The 19,344-nt window shown below is 43.9% G+C and overlaps 1 protein-coding gene across 13 annotated transcripts in view; it reads right to left on the bottom strand.

The window, feature by feature from the left end:
* Nucleotides 1-18,742, bottom strand: part of LOC134347838 (sodium/myo-inositol cotransporter-like) — a 38,545-nt gene extending 19,803 nt beyond the window's left edge. For 7 of the 13 annotated variants that reach the window (XR_010018281.1, XR_010018282.1, XR_010018283.1 and 4 more), the window contains exons 1-2: nucleotides 18,553-18,742; nucleotides 3,785-3,902 (exon numbers count right to left, since the gene is read on the bottom strand). The gene's annotated coding sequence lies outside the window, so the exon portion shown is untranslated. Of the gene's footprint in view, nucleotides 1-3,784; nucleotides 6,932-18,552 lie in introns of those variants that run through there. The other 6 variants (XM_063050316.1, XM_063050319.1, XM_063050317.1 and 3 more) reach the window with 3 other exon arrangements.
* Nucleotides 18,743-19,344: the final 602 nt, after the last annotated feature.

The following is a 19,344-nucleotide window of genomic DNA, read 5'->3' as shown; positions in this document are numbered from 1 at the left end:
GTGGGAATAAAGAGGGCTTTTTCTGGTTGACTGCCAGTGACTAGTGGAATTCCATAGGGGTCGATATTGGTAACTGCCTCTTTTCACATTATATGTTAATGGTTTGGATGACAGAACTGATGGTTCTGTGGTTAAGTTTGCATATGACATAAAGATAAGTGGAGGGGCAAATAGTGCTCAGAAAGCAGAGAATCTGCAGAGGGACCAAGACAAATTAGTAGAATGGGCAAAGAAGAGGCAGATGAATTATAGTGTCAGGAAATATCTGGTCAAGCACTTTGGCAGGAGGAATAAAGGTGCAGACTATTTTCTAACTAGGGAGAAAAATACAGAAATCAGAGGTGCAAAGGGGCTTGCAAGTCCTGTGCAGGATTCTCAAAAGGTTGTCTTGTGGCTTGAGTCGGTGATAAGGAAGACAAATGCAATATTAGCATTCATTTTGAGTGAACTAGAATAAAAGAGCAAGGATGAAATGCTGATGCTTTAAGGCATTGCCCAGACTGCACTTGAGAGTATTGTGAGCAGTTTTGGGACCTTTATCTAAGGCAGGATGCACTGGCATTGGAGAGAGCCTAGAGGAGGTTCATGTGAATGTCCTTGAATGGCATTGAAAGGTTAACATATGAAGATCATTTGATGGCTCTGGGCCTGTATTCACTGGAGTTTATAAGACTGAAGGAGAATGAGGAATTATTTTGCTGTATTCTTCTCCCTCTGTAATTTTCCATACCCTTTTCTTCTACGCTTTTACTATTCATCTCTCTTTTCTGGGCCTGTACTCACTGGAGTTTAGAAGAATGGAGGGGTGGGGGGAAGAAAGGATGTGGAGAGGATGTTTCCTATAGTAGGAGAGTCTAGGACCAGACGACACAGCCTCAGAATAGAGGGGCATCCATTTAGAACAGAGATGAAGAGGAATTTCTCTAGCAACAGTGTGGTGAATCTGTGGAATTCAGTGCTACAGATGCCTCTGGAGGCCAAGTCATAGGGTACATTTAAAGCAGAGGTTGATAGGTTCTTGATTAGGTAGGGTGTAACAGGTTATGGGGAAGAGGCAGGAGAATGTGGTTAGGAGTAATAAGTTAGCCATGTTGGAATGTCTTATGGTCTAATGTACAAGATCATATAGTTTGATACTTGATTTCCAAGAAAAATAATCTATATTATCATTTTATTCCTTTAATGTTAATGACAGATCACCATCAAAGAAAAGGTAGCTGCCAATAACAAGCCTTTCTGGTACAAATTATCTATGACTGTTGCAGTTAACAATTAACCATTTTTGATTAATTTAATTGATATGACTGGATACTGATCAGGGGTACTGGCTTACAAATCTCATGATAATCAGGTGCCTTCCATCCCAAATCGATCAAATACTGGTCAATAAACTTGTGTACATTGATCGTGTGAATGGCCATCCAAGATTATTGTAATTGTATCATACATCATATGTAACCATGCTTGTAGTATTATTACAAGCTGTATGATTGTGTTTTGCAAGTCACTAGAGCTCTGTATCCTTGTATTTGTATTAATAAATTTGTTAACAAGGGAAATAGAGTCCTGACAGATTATAGAGAGAGCAGGAGATGACTCACACAAAAGAAGCATAAAAGAAAAATGTGAGTGATTAATCCTAGTAATCATTACTCCGACTTACAATCTCTCAAGTGAAATGATGGAGTTGCCAAATTTCACCTAAGCTGAACAACCAGTTGCAAAAATTTTACTACAATGGAATGCATGTAATAAATTAATTTAAGAAATCATCTAATATATGGTATCACTGGAAGATATTCAATGTCATTTGCAATTGGCTGGCTTTTGAAGCACAGTATTCATAACTCTGTAGTGGAAAATAAATGCAGCCACATCCAGTATACTAGTGCAGCTATTCAAGAAGATTGCAGCCTTAGATTTCTAGAAGTAATGAAGCTGATGGGGGAGATTAAATCACAGAAGCAGACAAGAAATGAAACTAGAGACAACAGTATAAAGAAATAAACCATTGAGCTGCAAATGTTGTTTAGATACATATAGTGGAGTATAAAAAAAGCCATAAATAACTTTAAAATGTCAAGTAGATAAATAAGGTCCCTTTAATAATAGGGACATTACCAATAACTGAGTAAAGTACACGAAAGGACCTTTGGACAGCTATCGTGAGGAGGTTTGGTGCAGCCACTAATAATGTGATTAGTAAAAATAGGTAAAATAGTTATTTTGGGTGTGTTTTCAGTCAGGACTTTAGATTCTTTCCATTGTATAATCCAGAGCCAGAAGATGTGCATACATAAAATTTTGCATTGTTCAGAAATATTTGTAAAATTATTTGTGTTCACAAAAGATACAGAAATCTGTAACATGGAATGCCACCCATGAGACACAGTTCACAACATCAAAGTTGAGACCCGATAATTCAGTTAGTCAAGTCTACAACTCTTGAGAGAGAAACTCATTAGTTTTAAAAGCTACATCACAAAGGACACTATATGAACTGCAAAGATGCCAAATGGAAACTACATGAGACAACTATTTTCTTTGCAGTAAAGGCTGTGAGATGTAACAAGAAGTGTACAAGATTGTGACTGATTTAATTAAGACAAATAATAAGGAGCAATTCCTAATAGCAGAAGTTACAGATTTAAAGTTTTGGTACCAACGAGAAAAATCTGCAGATGTCGGAAATCCAAAGCCACACACACAAAATGCTGGAGGAACTCAGTAGGTCAGGCAGCATCTATGGAAGAGTACAGTCAATGTTTCAGGCCGAGACCCTTTAGCAAGACTGGAGAAAAAATGATGAGTAGAGTTAAAAGGTGGAGGAGAGGGGTTAAGTACAGAGCTGGGGAGTTGATTGGTGAAAGAGATACAGGGCTGGAGAAAAGGGAATCCAATGGGAGAGGAGAAGATTTAAAAAGGTGGGGGAGGGGAAAGAGAACCACCAGGTGATAGGTGAAACCTGGAGGGGGCGGGATGAAGCACAGAGCTAGGAAGTTGATTGGTGAACAAGGCAGAAGGCCATGGAAGAAAAGAAAAAGGGGAGGAACGTCAGAGGGAGGCAATGGGAAGGCAAGAAGATAAGGTGAGAGAGGGAAAGGGGGATGGGGAATGGTGAAGGGAGCAGGGCCATTACCAAAAGTTCAAGAAATTGATGTTCATGCCATCAGGTTGAAAGCTACCCAGTTGGAATAGAAGGTGCTGTTCCTCCAACCTGAGCATGGTCTCATTGTGACAGTACAGGAGGCCATGGATGTGTGGAACACACAAGTGTTACATCCCAGCTGTTAAAGGAGGCCAAGGCAACCAAAGGAAACCTGACGATTGAGTGGTTGGACTTAGTCAGTGCCTACGGTACAGTGCTGCACAAGCTCATCGAGACAGCACTGAAACACTACCATATCCTGGAGAAGGTCACCAAGATCCTGGCAAGTTATTTCGAGGGGATTCACCTAAGGTTCAGCGTGAAGGACTACATAACATCATGGCAGCGAGTACAGAAGTGTATTGTGTCTGACTGCCCTATATCAGTAGTCCTCTTCATCATGGCCATGAATCTACTTATAGAGGCTGGGAAAAGAGAGACAAGAGGGCCAAAGACAAGCACTAATATCAGACAGCCGCCAAGCAGAGGGTTTATGGATGACCTTACAATTACAACCGCAACACATATCCAGGCCAGATAGGTACCCCAGGCAATGGACCAGACAGCCACATGGGCGCGAATGAAATTTAAACCTGCCAAATCAAGGTGTTTGGTGATAAAGAAAGGCCAACTTACCCAGAAGTTCACCTTGAAGATCCAGGATGAAGAAACCCCGTCTATCATAGGAAACCCCATCAAGTGCCTAGGGAAATGGTATGATGACAGCCTGAAGGATGTCAACAACAGCAGACGCCTGGAGCAACAAACAACAGAAAGGCTGGTAAAGATCGACAAATCAGGTTTACCAGGAAAGTTTAATGCATGGATCTTCCAACATGGGCTCCTACCCAGACTAATGTGGCCAATGATGCTGTATGACATTGCCCTGTCAACGATCGAGGGCATGGAGAGGAAGATAAACCAGTACCTGAGAAGGTGATTAGGAGTACCGCACTGCTTCTCTTAAACAGGGCTATACAGCAAGCAAGTCAAGCTCCGGCTGCCCCTCCACTCAGTTGTAGAGGAATTTAAGGCAGGGAAAGCACGCCTCATCGTGACCCTCAAAGACTCCAAGGACGACAAGGTCAGTGAAACAGGAGTCAAGACACAGACAGGGAGCAAATGGAAGGCGGCAGAGGCAGTAGAAGAAGCAGAGCCCTGACTTCCCCAGAGACGTTGTCAGAATAGTGTGTAAGGGCAGACAAGGCCTAGGATGTGAGTCAAAAATCAAGTGGAGGGAGGCCAACCCTAAGGACAGACAGCATTTGGTCCAGCAGGAGATAAGGAAGAAAGAGGAGGAGGCTAGATATGTGCGAGCAGTGGAGATGGGGAGTCAAGGTACCTGGACAAATGGGGAAACAGAACAGAGAGTGTTGACATGGGATGACATATGGAAATATACATCTTTCCAACTCCAGTTCTTACCGAGGGCTGTGTACGATGTATCACCAACTCCAACAAACCTGCGGAACTAGAATAACAGAAGACCCAATGTGCCATCTGTGCCAGAAACCAGCCAATCTTCAGCATATTCTTTCTTCATGCCAGGTTGCCCTTTCTTCAGGGACGGTACAGATGGAGATATGACCAGGTTTTGAGAATACTCGCCCACACTTTGGAGACAGAGAGGAAAAAGGACAGCCAACCAAACTCCAACTTAATCAGGACTGGGGAACATGCTGCAGCAACAAACAAGCGGAGAGATGGTATCCTGAGCATGGCAAAGGACTGGGAGATGAAGGTCAATCTTTAAAAGAAACTGGTGTTCCCACCAATAGTAGAGACCACACTTCAACCAGACGTTCTACTATTGTCAGAGAGTGCAAAGAAGCTCGTAGTGATAGAGCTAACAGTACCATGGGAGACCTGATGCCAAGAGGCTCACGAAAGGAAGCTTGCGAGGTGTGAAAACCTGGTGGAAGACTGCAGACAGCAAGGCTGGCAGACATGGAACTTAGCTGTCGAAGTGGGGGCAAGAGGATTTCCCGCCATGTCATGCTGGAAGATGATGGCAGCTTTAGGGATACAAGGGAGAACCAGGAAGAGAGCCATTAACACCATGGCTTAAGCAGCAGAGAGAGCATCCAGTTGGCTTTGTCTGCAAAGGGACGATAGTAGCTGGATGTCTGACCGTCGGGGGTAGAAGACTAATCACGTTCTGCTGTCCCACCATCCCTAGAATGTTCCGGGTTAGGGGATGAAACGTCTGAAGACTGATGGACCCGGATGATGACTCGACGGTCCAGCAGCAGAAATATCACAGCTGTTTAAGGTAATGTCTCAAGTGAAATGATGGAGTTGTCAAATTTCATCTAAGCTGAACAACCAGTTGCAAAAATTTTACTACAATGGAATGCATGTAATAAATTAATTTAAGACATCATCTAATATATGGTATCACTGGAAGATATTCAATGTCATTTGCAATTGGCTGGCTTTTGAAGCACAGTATTCATAACTTTGTAGTGGAAAATAAATGCAGCCACATCCAGTATTCTAGTGCAGCTATTCAAGAAGATCGCAGCCTTAGATTTCCAGAAGTAATGAAGTTGATGTGGGAGATTAGATCACAGAAGCAGACAAGAAATGAAACTAAAGACAACAGTATAAAGAAATAAACCACTGAGCTGCAAATGTTGTTTAGATACATATAGTGGAGTATAAAAAAAGCCAAAAATAACTTTTAAATGACAAGTAGATAAATAAGGTCCCTTTAATAATAGGGATATTACCAATAACTGAAAAGTAAGGTACACGAAAGGACGTTTGGACAGCTATCGTGGGGAGGTTTGGAGCAGCCACTAAAAATGTGATTAGTAAAAATAGGTAAAATAGCTATTTTGGGTGTGTTTTCAATCAGGACTTTAGATTCTTTCCATTGCATAATCCAGAGCCAGAAGATGTGCATACATAAAATTTTGCATTGTTCAGAAATATTTGTAAAATTACTTATGTGTTCACAAAAGATACAGAAATCTGTAACATGGAATGCCACCCATGAGACACAGTTCCTAGCATCAAAGTTGAGACCCGATAATTCAGTTAGTCAAGTCTACAACTCTTGAGAGGGAAACTTATTAGTTTTAAAAGCTACATCACAAAGGACACTATATGAACTGCAAAGATGCCAAATGGAAACTACATGAGACAACTATTTTCTTTGCAGTAAAGGCTGAGAGCTTAACAAGAAGTGTACAAGATTGTGACTGATTTAGTTTAGGCAAGTAATAAGGAGCAATTCCTAATAGCAGCGGTTACAGATTTAAAGTTCTGGTACAAACGAGAAAATCTGCAGATGCTGGAAATCCAAAGCAACACACACAAAATGCTGGAGAAACTCAGGAGGTCAGGCAGCATCTATGGAAAAGTACAGTTGATGTTTCGGGCCGAGACCCTTTAGCAGGACTGGAGAAAAAAAAGATGAGTAGAGTTAAAAGGTGGAGGAGAGTGGTCAAGTACAGAGCTGGGAAGTTGATTGGTGAAAGAGATACAGGGCTGGAGAAAAGGGAATCCAATGGGAGAGGAGAAGATTTAAAAAGGTGGGGGAGGGGAAGGAGAACCACCAGGTGATAGGTGAAACCTGGAGGGGGAGGGATGAAGCACAGAGCTAGGAAGTTGATTGGTGAACAAGGCAGAAGGCCATGGAAGAAAAGAAAAAGGGGAGGAACGTCAGAGGGAGGCAATGGGAAGGTAAGAAGATAAGGTGAGAGAGGGAAAGGGGGATGGGGAAGGGTGAAGGGAGCAGGGCCATTACCAGAAGTTCAAGAAATTGACGTTCATGCCATTAGGTTGAAGGCTACCCTGACGGAATAGAAGGTGCTGTTCCTCCAACCTGAGTGTGGCCTCATTGCGACAGTAGAGGAGGCCATCGATAGACATATCGGAATAGGAAGTGGAATTAAATCGGGTGGCCACTGGGAGATTCCCTTGTCCATTCCTCACTCCCCACTGATTTCCCTCCTGGCACTTATCCTTGCAAATGGAACAAGTGCTTCTCCCTCACTACCATTCAGGGCCTCATACAGTCCTTCCAGTAGAGGCAACACTTCACCTATGAGTCTTTTGGGGTCATATACTGTGTCTGGTGCTCCCAGTGTGGCCTCCTGTGATTCAGTGAGACCTAATGTTGATTGGGAGACCATTTTACCGAGCACCTTCACTCCATCCACCAGAAAAAGCGGAATCTCACAGTGGCCACCCATTTTAATTCCACTTCCCATTCTGATATGTCTGCTCATGGCCTCCTCTGGAGTTGCGATGAGGGCACACTCAGGTTGGAGGAACAACACCTATTTCATCTGGGTACCCCCCAACCTGATGGAATGAACATCAATTTCTCAAACTTCCAGTATTCCTCCCGCCCCACCATTTCCCATCCCCTTTTCCCTCTCTCACCGTATCTACTTGCCTGCCCCCTCCCTTTCTTTCTTCCATGGTCTTCTGTCCTCTATTAGATCCCCCACTTCTCCAACCCTGCATCTCTTTCACCAATCAACTTTCCAGCTCTTTACTTCACCCCTCCCCCTCCCAGTTTCACCTATCACTTTTGTTTCTCCCTCTCCCCCACCTTTTAACTCTACTCTTCATCTTTTATCCCCCCAGTCCTGCTAAAGAGTCTTGGCCCTAAACGTCAACTGTACTCTTTTTCCACAGACGCTGCCTGGCCTGCTGAGTTCTTCCAGCATTTTGTGCGTTGCTTAAAATTTCAGTAATTTAGTTCATTTTATTTTACAATACATATTATTTTATTTTAACATAAATAGTGGGGGGGGGCGGGGAAGAGAAAAACAAAACATTTCTAAAAACTTATAAGAGATCTACAGACAAGATCAATCACGGATTTCAAAGATAAAACATGAGAGAATAATGAGTGAGAATATGGAAACTCCGTATTCTCCACAACAGTTCTACTTAGGTTTCAACAATGACATGAAGTTTGCCTTCAAGTATACAAACTGAGCTTGTCTGCTGACATTAACTAATTAACTGGGGTTATTGATTGACATGATTCTAGAATGGAGATAAAAGTTGTGAGCAGGAAATTGCTCAAGTTCTACCTTACAGCGACAGATTGAAAAGAGATTAGAAGAAATCAGATCCTTGAATGTTTATGGTTTACTCTGGCCTATTGATTAGGATCAGGGCTGTCACTATGCAGAAGTCATAGGCATCCGTTAGTCTCATGAGACCATGGATTTGTGCCTTGGAAGGTTTCCAGGGCGCAGGCCTGGGCAAGCTTGTATGGAAGACCGGCAGTTGCCCATGCTGCAAATCTCCCTTCTCCACACCATCGATGTTGTCCAAGGGAAGGGCACTAGGGCCAATACAGCTTGGCACCAGTGTCGTCGCCGAGCAATGTGTGGTTAAGAGCCTTGCTCAAGGACACAACACGCTGCCTCAGTTGAGGCTTGAACTAGTGACCTTCAGATAACTAGACCGACGCCTTAACCACTTGGCCACACACCAACACATTATGCAGAAGTAGAATGGTAATTAATTTATGTTAAGAAACTTTCTGAAGTTTGGCTCTTTCTTAACAATTCCCTTCAGTTGAAAAGCTGAAAACTTGAAAATTTAGTAACTGATGGCATCTTCAATATTGTTGTACGTGATATATTGAAGATTATGACTGAATTACCTTTGACTCAGTGGAACCTGCTTCACAACTCTTTGGCCATTGAGGATGGGGAAGTTAATTGACAGTTTAGGAGGATCCTTGCACTGACTTTCCTCGTAGCAGATAGCATGGAAGTCCCTCAATATAATCAGTCTTGTGCTCTTTTTAAGGTGGTCACAATTACTAATGTCATCTGGCATGCTCTTATTCCAGATATGGGCAAGTATGCTGTGAATTCACATGGCAAGTATTTCATCAGTATAAATAAACTAATGTCAGCATGCTACTCTTATTACTACGTCGACAGGCCTAGGGGCCGGCGTCAGGCACAATGACAGACTCTCCACTTCTCCTTCTCCATCATCAGTGCATTCAGTTCATCTACATTAGCAGCGCCACTGTCTTCAAGGAGCGTGTTGACCATAGTCTTGGGAGGGCGCCCAGGATTCACCCCCTCCCCATGCTTGGGCTCCCATATGATGACTAGGCTGGCAGGTAGCTCAGGGGGGCGTAGATAGTGCCCCGCTAGTTGCAATCTTCTCACCTCGATTTTAGTGGTGAGCATCGGTAGGTTGTTATAGAGCTTGACGTTCGCCATGTGCTGTTGCCAACTCACGTCAAGAGCCATCTGGAGCATTCATGTGTAGCAACCATCTAGAGACTTTCACATCGTCTTGGTGAGTGTCCACGTCTCGCATCCATACGTGAGAATGGACTCTATGACTGCTATGAAAATCTTCTTTTTAAGCCCTCTGGTCAGGTTCCACTTCCAGATTTCCTTCATATCGTTCATAGCCCTCCACGCCAGTGCCTTCCGTATCTTTTTGTCCTTTAGCATGCTCATCCAAGCCAATATCTTCAGCATTGATATCCTGGTCAAACTCACTCATTTTTGGTGAGTGGATCACATCATCTTAGCATACCTTAGGCATGCACTCTACTCCAACTTCTATCACAGGATGAAATTTCCAGAATACAGAAAAAAATTCAAGGACATTCATAACATGAATGAGGAGAAATAGCTGAAAAAGTGCAAGCAGCTGAAGTGCAATCCCTCAAACTGCTATCTGCTCGGCCACCCTATTGAGCACCACCTGAGCAAGGATCTGATTTCACATAGTTCTCTTCAGCCATCTCAAAACCAATAAAAACGAAGTGCAGGCAAGTCACCTTCAACCCCAAGTACAGCTTAAGAAGATGACAATTATATGAGAATAGTTAATTCTATGAGAAGGTAACTGCTCTATGTCAAAAATATTTTGTTGAAAATGTAGCTGCTGAGATCTTTGTTTTGCAAAAGCATCAAATGCTCATCAAACCTCAATGCAAAACGTATGTTTTTTTCCTTACAACATAGGTTGCTACTGCTCTGTTTGCCATCCCCTGACATACCCTTGCAAACCATTTACTCATACAGTGCCTTTTAACGTCTCCCCAATTCTGCTACCATCTTCAGGTCAATTATAGCAGCCAATTAACCTAAAAACCAGCCTGTCTTTGGAACACAAAAGGGAATCAGAACACTCTGGGTAATTTCAGTTAAATGAAAGCCAGTAAACTTCACGGACAATAACTGTGGTCAAAAATCAAGCACATTTGACAGTAACATAAGGTGCAGCACCACTGTGCTCATATGTACTAGAGTCCTCAAACACGCAAACTAAAACATTCTAGAATGGGAACCCGCAGTCACTGTTCATGTAAAATCAAAGCTATAGACAAAACAGATGAGCTTCCAAGACTGTATTTCATGAGTGAGCAAGTAAATGAAAATCTAAGGACAGAATTGTTGCAAAGCTAGAAGAGCTGCCACCTCTCAGTGCTGAAGACCCACGTTCAGTTTTGAGCTCAAGTGCTGTCAGTGTGGAGTTTGCATGTTGCATGTGGACTTCTCCCTCCCCTCCACTGGTGCTCAGAGTTCCTTCAACATTCTGGTGCAGATTGGTGGGTTAACAAGGCACTGTAAATTGCTCCTGGATGAGGAAATGGAGGGATGGGTTGGTAAGTTTGCTGATGACACAAAGGTTGGAGGTGTTGTGGATAGTGTCAGAAGTTACAGCGAGACATTGATAGGATGCAAAACTGGGCTGAGAAGTGGCAGCTGGAGTTCAACCCAGTAAGTGTGAAGTGGTTCATTTTGGTAGGTCAAAATTGGCAGAATATAGCATTAATGGTAAAACTCTTGGCACTGTGGAGGATCAGAGGGACCTTGGGATCCGAGTCCATAGGATACACAAAGCAGCTGCGCAGGTCGACTGTGGCTAAGAAGGCATACAGTGTACTGGCCTTCATCAACGTGGGATTGAATTTAGGAGCTGAGAGGTAATGTTGCAGCTGACCCTGGTCAGACCACACTTGGAGTACTGTGCTCAGTTCTGGTTGCCTCACTACAGGAAGGATGGGGAAGCCATAGAAAGGGTGCAGAGGAGATTTACAAGGATGTTGCCTGGATTGGGGAGCATGCCTTATGAGAATAGGTTGAATGAACTCAGCCTTTTCTCCTTGGAGCAAAGGAGGATGAGAGAGGTGTAAAAGATGATGACAGGCATTGATCATGTGGATAGTCAGAGGCTTTTTCCCAGGGCTGAAATTGTTGCCGCAAGAGGACACAGGTTTAAGGTGCTGGGAAGTAGGTACAGAGGAGATGTCAGGGATAAGTTTTTTTACTCAGAGAGTGGTGAGTGCGAGGAATGGGCTGCCGGCAACAGTGGTGGAGGCGAATATGAAAAAGTATTTTAAGAGACTTTCAGATAGGTTCATGGAGCTTAGTAAAATAGAGGGCTATAGGTAAGCCCAGTAATTTCTAAGGTAGGGACATGTTCAACACAACTTTGTGAGCTGAAGGGCCTGTATTGTGCTGTAGGTTTTTTATGTTTTTATGTTAAACTGGACAGCAGCCTCTATGCTTGTAGAAAAAGGCAAAGGTGAAAGATTTAAACAAGAATGAAAAATTAACAATCCATCAGAAAAGGCTTAAAATAAAGGATCAATATTATCTGAAAGGTATTCAATATGGCACTGGTGAACTTTGGCAACTTTCGGCAATCTGCAGGTAATTGTTCCAGTTTCCCCCTTGAATATACTTCTTCTGAATTACTTTCGTTGCAATCTGCAGTATGTAAATTTCCTCTTAACAGCAGACTTTGAAATTACATCAATGATCTTCAGATCTCACCATTGAGTTAAATGCGAAGCTGTTAAGCATGATGCTTTAAAGGATAATTGTCGTGGTCGGAAACACAGCAGGAGGGGTGGAATTCAAACCAGGCTGAAACGCTGAGTAATGAGGCCTCCTCTACCTAGCACCTTGTTGGCGAATGTGCAGTCACTGGAAATTAAGATTGACAATCTCAGGGCAAGGCTGTTGTATCAGAGGCAGATGAGACAGATCTCAATGGTTTGCTGTACTGAGACTTGGCTATTAGCGAATACACTGGACACAGCCATCAAACCAGGTTTTACAATTTTCAGTATGGACCGAACCACAAACTCTGGTAAGGAAATAAGTGGTGACGTGTGCTTTTTGGTCAGTTCTCTTTGCAGCATTGATGTGGGGGGTTTGTCAACCTCTTGTTCCCCTGATTTAGAACACCTAATGATTAAACGTAGACCATTCTATTTGCCTTGGGAGTTCTCATCTGTGATCCTGTCTGCAGCTTATATACAATCAGCGGCTGACTATTAAGCAAGCACTCATGACACTGGATGTTATCAGCTATAGGAGCAGCCCATCTGGACATATTTCAAATTATAGTCAGTGACTCCAACCAGGCCTATTTGAAGAAATCCCTGCCCAATTATCATCAGCATGTAACCTGTTGCACCACAGGTCCCAGCACACTAGACCATTGCTACACTACGATAAGGAACGTCTATTGTTCCTTTCCTAGATGGCATTTTGGCGAGTCAGACCATTTGTACTCCTACTACCTGCACATAGACAGAGCCTATAAAGCAGGGCTCCAGCAATTTAGACAACTAAGAGGTGGCCAGGGAAGACAGAGAACAATTACAAGATTGCTTTGACTCAGAGAACTGGGCCGTGTTCAAGCAATCATCTGAATGACTACACCAGGGTTGTAACAGACTTAATAAAACAGTGGCAGATGAGTATGTCCCAATAAAATCATTCAGGGTCTTCCCCAATCCAAAGCCCTGGATGAACCATGAAATCCAGAATTGCTGAGGGCTGGATCAGAGGCATTCAAGTCTGGAGATCAAGAATGCTACAAGAGGTGCAGGTATGATCACTGGAAAGCCATCTGAAGGACAAAGTGAAGATTTTGGACTAGATTAGAATCAACGAGGGATGCTTGACAACTGTGGCAGAGCCTAAATTTCATAACCTCCTACAGAGTTAAATCAAGTGACACTGGGGACAGTACAGCTTTGCTTCCAGATGAACACAATGCCTTCTATGCTCACTTTGACCACCAGAACATGGAGGAACCTACATGCACCCCCACATCTCCTGATGATCTTTTGGTCTCAATATCTGAAGGTGATGTGCAGGCTGACTTCAAGAGGGTGGATCCAAGAAAAACACCTAGTCCAGACAGAGTACCTGGCCAAGTACCAAAGACCTGTACTGACTGACTGACTGTTGTGCTCACAGAAATCTTCAACCTCTCGATCCAGCAGTGTGTGATACCCATCTGCTTCAAGCAGACTTCAATCATACCAGTGCCCAAAAAGAACATGGTAACCTGCCTCAATGACCATCACCCAGTGGCACTTACATCCACAGAGATAAAGTGTTTTGGGAGGCCAGTGTTGAAACCTATCAGCTCCTGACAGAGTGGCGACTTGGATCCACTTAAGTTGCCTACTGGAGCAATGGGTCCACAGCAGATGCCATCTCATTGCCTCTTCACACAACCCTGGAACATCTGGACAGCAAAGGTGCATACATCATCAGGATGCTCTTTACCTATTACAGCTCAGCATTTAATACCATCATCCCCTCGAAACTAATCAGTAAGCTCCAAGACTGGGCCTCAATATTCCCTTATGCAACTGGATCCCAGATTTCCTCACTTGCAGACCCCAGTCAGTTTGGATTGGTAAAAATATCTTCTCCACAGTCTCCATCAGCACAGGTGCACCACAAAACTGTGTGTCCCCTGCTCTACTCACTTTATGCTTATGACTGTCTGGCTCCAGCACCATATTCAAGTTTGCTGATGACACCACTGTCGTGGGCCGTATCAAAGGTGGTGATGAATCAGCATACAGGAGGGATATTGAAAATTTGGCTGAATGGTGTCATAACAATGACTTTTCACTCAACATTGGCAAGACGAAGAAACTTACTGTAGACTTCAGGACAGCGAAACCATAAGTCTATGAGTCAATCCTCATTGGAAGATTAGAGGTAAAGAGAGTCAGCAACAAAGCATGATAGCACCTCTACTTCGTTAGAAGGCTGAGGAAATTTGGCATGACATCATAAACCTTGACAAACTGCTGCCTAGTAGGGGAAAAAAGGCAGGTAAATGGAGATAAGTCCATGGCCAGATCAGCTATGACATTTGTGAGGGGATCCTGGAGTACCCCTATTAACTGTTTGAAGAGAGACAGAGAGAGACATTTATCATTGATGGTTTGTTTGGAAAGGAGAGAGAGACAGAGTTATTTACCACTAATATGTTGCTTTTGGAAAAGACAGAGAGAGACGAAGATTAATGGTTGGACTGTCACTTTAAGGCATTGGAAGTAACTTTGGATTTTTACTGAGTTTGGAGTTAGAGACAGCACCCAGCAGCTCGAAGGTTGCTATGGTGACCAAAGGCTGGTTGTTGATGTTACTTTCAAGGACATGTTGCCTGCTTGCACTCCTTTACAGACAAAGGAGGGAGGGACTCTTTGAATGAGAGGTGATGCTCAACCTGGTGAAATAAATGGGAGGTCAGATGATACAGACCTCAGGACACATGATCTGGACACTGAACGAGCATTGTTGTGCCCGCAGAGAAAGTGGGTTTTGGAGGATCGATCAGGCGGATTGATCCAAGTTGCTATTCCATCGGTGAAGAAGGGGTTGACTGGTGGGGAGTTGTCTATGTGTCCACCCTCGCCTGGGTGATAGCTCCACCACAGAAGACCAGTCCCCCTGGTTAAAATCACAGTCGGTGACTTGTAAAGGATTTCGGAGGACGACGAGAAGATCGGCGGCATCAGCTCACCTGAAGACTCAACTCACTCTCTCCATCACTACTCAACTAAATACCACGAACTGAACTGAACTGAACTTTACTCAACATCATAAGACTGTATCTTTTTTCCCCTAGACTTAAAGAAGCTTGGTTATCATACATACATTTCCACACTTACTGATTTATTTACTTTTATATATAATCATTGCTAACCTGTTTGATTTATCTACATTTATATTACTGTATTGCGTAGTTACTAATAGATATTAGTAGTTTATAGCAATACCAGACTCCAAAGTGTTTTCCATCTCTGCTGGTTCTTTATCCCCGTCACGGGGTCCGTGACACATTATTGAATGGTAGAGCAGACTCAATGGACCAGATGGCCTATTTCTTATGTTTGTCAGAAAATCATACAAAAGGTAGAGGCTTCAGCTCAGTACATATGGGTAAAGCCTCCCAACCATTGAGCACATGAAATGCTGTTGTAGGAAAGCAGCATCTATCATCAAACCCATCCACCCATGCTCATTTCTCACTGCTGCCATCAGGCAGAAGGTGTAAGTGCCTCAGGACTCACACCACCAGGTTCCGTTAAGTTGCTACTTATGGAAAATAGCAACTCTTGAACAAGAGAGGATAATTACACTCATCCATTGAGATGTTCCCACAACCAATGAACTCACTATAAGGATTCTTTATCTTGTTATTTATTGCTATTCAGTTACAGCTGCATTTCAACAGTTTGTCGTCTTCTAAGCTCTTGCCCTTTCATTCATCCTGTGTATGATTTGTTGAGTACGCCGGCAGGAGTAAAAAATCTCAGGGTTGTATGTGGTGGCATGTATGTACTCTGATAATAGATTTTACTTTGAACTTTGAAGTAGGCAATTAAATGTTTCACATTCCAGAGAGATAATTATTTTCTTAAGAAAACAAAGGATACAGATTACAAAGTTGAGGAAATTCTGTCCCACGCATGCACTAATCAGTTTAATACAACTTCCCAACTGTTACTCTGTAGTACTGCAGATCACAGACATCAAATGTTCAACCTAACACTTTTAAAAATGTGTTTGATGATCTTTACTATTTCTATCAAACCAGTAATGAATCTTAAATCTTCACTTTCAACTATTTTCTTCACTATCAACTATTTATAGACTTAAATTTCAGTCAATCCTTCCAACAAATACTAAAATCTATGGCCCCAAAAATACTGATTTATTTACCAAGAGAAAAAAAAGAGCTTTCTATCCACTGTCTACCAATCTCACAGCTTTTTCCATTTTGATCAAAAAGATCTCCATCCACCCAAAATACAGGGATAAAGAGACAGACGAATAGAATCAACCATAACTCCGCTGATTAAGAGCAGGCTCCCAGGACCAAATTAGTCCTATTCAATATTTCCTTTTACAAAAGCAACCATATTGATAACCTGTAATAAGAAAATATGCAGTGCATATGTCACAGATCAGGCAGCAACTATGCAGCGGAATGAGATGGAAAATTAAAGTGAGAGATAATTAGTTGCCCAGGACCACCCTTGCAGACATTCTGTCTCTCTCTCTCTACATCTTAAAATATGCTTGTTTTCTCTATTTTCCACTTCTACTGAAGGGTTATTGGCCTGATAATTTCATATTTCTTGCCAGAAATGCTGCCTGATATTTGAGTATTTCTAGCAGTTTTCTGCTATTTAGAACTTCCAGCACCTGCAGATTTTATTTTCCATGCTATCCAAAGATTGACGTAGACGGGATAAAAACCTCTTGTCATGACCCTTCAAATTCATTTATCTACCTACAATGCAGCACTCTGTAACTGTGACATCAAATTGTGCATTGTTTTGTTTTGCATGCTACCCAGATGTACGATGTATGGAATGATCTGTCTAGATGGCATGCAAACAAAAACTTCTCCCATTATCTCAGTAGGTTATAATAATGAACTAATTTCTATCTTGCAATAGAGGGAAAAAGACTGAGTAAAAATAGTTGAAATATGAAGCAGTTCCTATTTGACTCTGCAACAGAAAAGGGTTATAGGCTTATTCCTCACTCATCTACTATACATTAAATGTAAAGGTATGCTCAAGCCAATTCTTCCCCCGTAGTCAAATCTGTTATTCGTTGCATTTTAAAAGCGACTCCTTTAAAGATAACTTTAAAAGCAAAGTTAGGCACACATTTCTTTTGGAACAATTTCAAGCCTATGTCAGTATGTGAAATTCCATAAAATTCGGGGAACACATTTTATATGTGCTGTATAATAGTAATTCAGTGTATTCACGTAATGACATTGCTTAGCCTGCTTTCAGGCATTTGAAAAGATGACAACCACAACGACTCGAATCATACCAAACACGGGAAGCAAAAATACTTTAATAGACCGTGAGACAAAATAAAACCCAAGGAGAAAATAGACCTTTAGCTAGTTATTCCCGATTAGGGAATTGGTGGCGATGCCTGTCCCCGTCAGTAACTGAAGCTGCATAGACGGGTCCTTTCTTCGGCAGCAGCGACGGAGCGACTGTCGCGGATACAAGCGACCAACAGATGGCAGATTTGTCTTCGTTGTCAGCCTCTGCATCTGGCTAAATCGGCCGGGTGTGCATGCAGAGAGCAACACGCAGCTGATCATTGACTTCAGCGAGCCCGCGCTGGCCCAGTGCCACCAGCTCCAGGACAACCGCGCTGCCTATCATGCCACGAAGCGCTGGACGCCCATAATGCCACCCAGTGCCCCTGGCACGCCCGTTATGCCACCCAGTGCCCCCAGCCCCCGGACGTCCGTAAGGCCACCCAGTGCCCCCAGAAGCCCGTAATGCCACCCAGTATCTCCTGGACGACTGTCATACCACCCAGTGTCCCCAGCCCCCGCACGCCCGTAATGCCAGGCAGTGCCCCCAGCCTCCTGGACGCCCTCAATGCCACGCAGTGCCCCCAGCCTCGTGGGCGCTGCGGGGTCCGCAATGCTACTCAGTGCCCCCAGCAAATGGACGCCCGTGCTGCCACCCAACTGCCGCCACCAGTGCCAGCAGGGAGTGGACTTGCGCACTGTTTCCCCAACGGGTGAATGAGCTCCCGTGGGCGCCCGGCCGCCCTCTCCCTCCCTTTCTTCCCTCACCTGGAGCCGACAAGGTGGCGGCTGAAGCTGAGCCGCGCCTCTGCCCACGACGAAGAGCAACAATGGAGGAGAGCGCAGCCCGGGGGGGGGGGGTAGTTTGGGGAAGAAGAGGTGAACGTTCGAGAAGAACCGCCGACAGAAACACAAGACAAAAACAAAACGAGTGATGCGATCCCGGCTTCGCGTCGAAGGGAGAACACTAACGGGTAGCCGGATCGGGGCGCGGTAGGAGAAATTTCTAGAAGGCGCCAGATGAGATGGTGAAGCAGCTTCGAATGGCATTTATTTTTCTGGGAAGGGGGAAATGTAAGGAAACGTCTTTGACAGAGGAGAGAGGGCATCACTTCGCATCCAAGGGACGGTGCCAGGTCCATTTTGATCGGAGGATTATTTTCCCCCTTTTTACCTCAGTGTGGCATTCATTCCTCCCTCCCTCTGACGATCCATCCTCACCGCCCACCATCCCCATGTCTAACCCATCCCGGGGAGCTGCTACTCACCCGCCACAAAGATCTTTTTTCTTATTTACTTTTCCCTCTGTCTCTCAGTGATCGCTCGCAGCTCCAGCCATCACAGTTCGAAATCGGGAAAATAAAAACCACTTACTGATTTCAACACCCCCAATCAAAAAAAGCACACACACACCAAACACTCGAAGTGGGTGGGGAAAACAATGCTCTGGCAGAGCGGCGTGCAAGCCTATTAGAGGGCACGGCGGGGAGGCTCTCGTGTCTCGTTGGCCGGCTGCCACGCCAAACAGAAACCGCTTGGGCGGGGTGGCCGGCTTCCATTGGTCCGTTCAGCTGTCCATCTCGAAATTCTCCGGACCGTCTGAAGGTTCCAGAAAGTCGGTGGGTGGGTGTTTCCCCTTCCCCTTCCCCCATGGTGGGAAGGCTCCGTGGAACTCGCTCCAACCATCTCCGGAGTGGCATCCTTGCACACACACCAATGGGTAATTGCCACAGAGGGAGGAAGAGATGGGGACCTTTGCTGCATCTCCCAGCCTTGAAGGGGACTTCATCGAGCAGATACATCCGTCAATAAAGGTGTCACTATGGTGTCTAGAAACAAAACACACACACACAATACGGAATCAAAAATGCCTTATTTTTGTTTCTGATGAGGGTCTCGACCATCCTTTTCCTTCCCTAGATGTGGCCTGACCCTCTGAGTTGATTTATTGGTCTGATTTTGTTTTAATGTCTGCAAGGCAGTGTCAGTTCGTGTTGTGTACATTTTCGCCACTTCCTCTGAAGCTAGCAATTCGCGCAGTTCTGGCTATATCTATGTAT

This window comes from Mobula hypostoma, chromosome 6 (genome assembly GCF_963921235.1).
Source record: "Mobula hypostoma chromosome 6, sMobHyp1.1, whole genome shotgun sequence".
Classification (NCBI taxonomy): domain Eukaryota; kingdom Metazoa; phylum Chordata; class Chondrichthyes; order Myliobatiformes; family Myliobatidae; genus Mobula; species Mobula hypostoma.
Note: the sequence above shows the minus strand (reverse complement) of the source record. Positions and strands in the feature narration are given on the sequence as shown.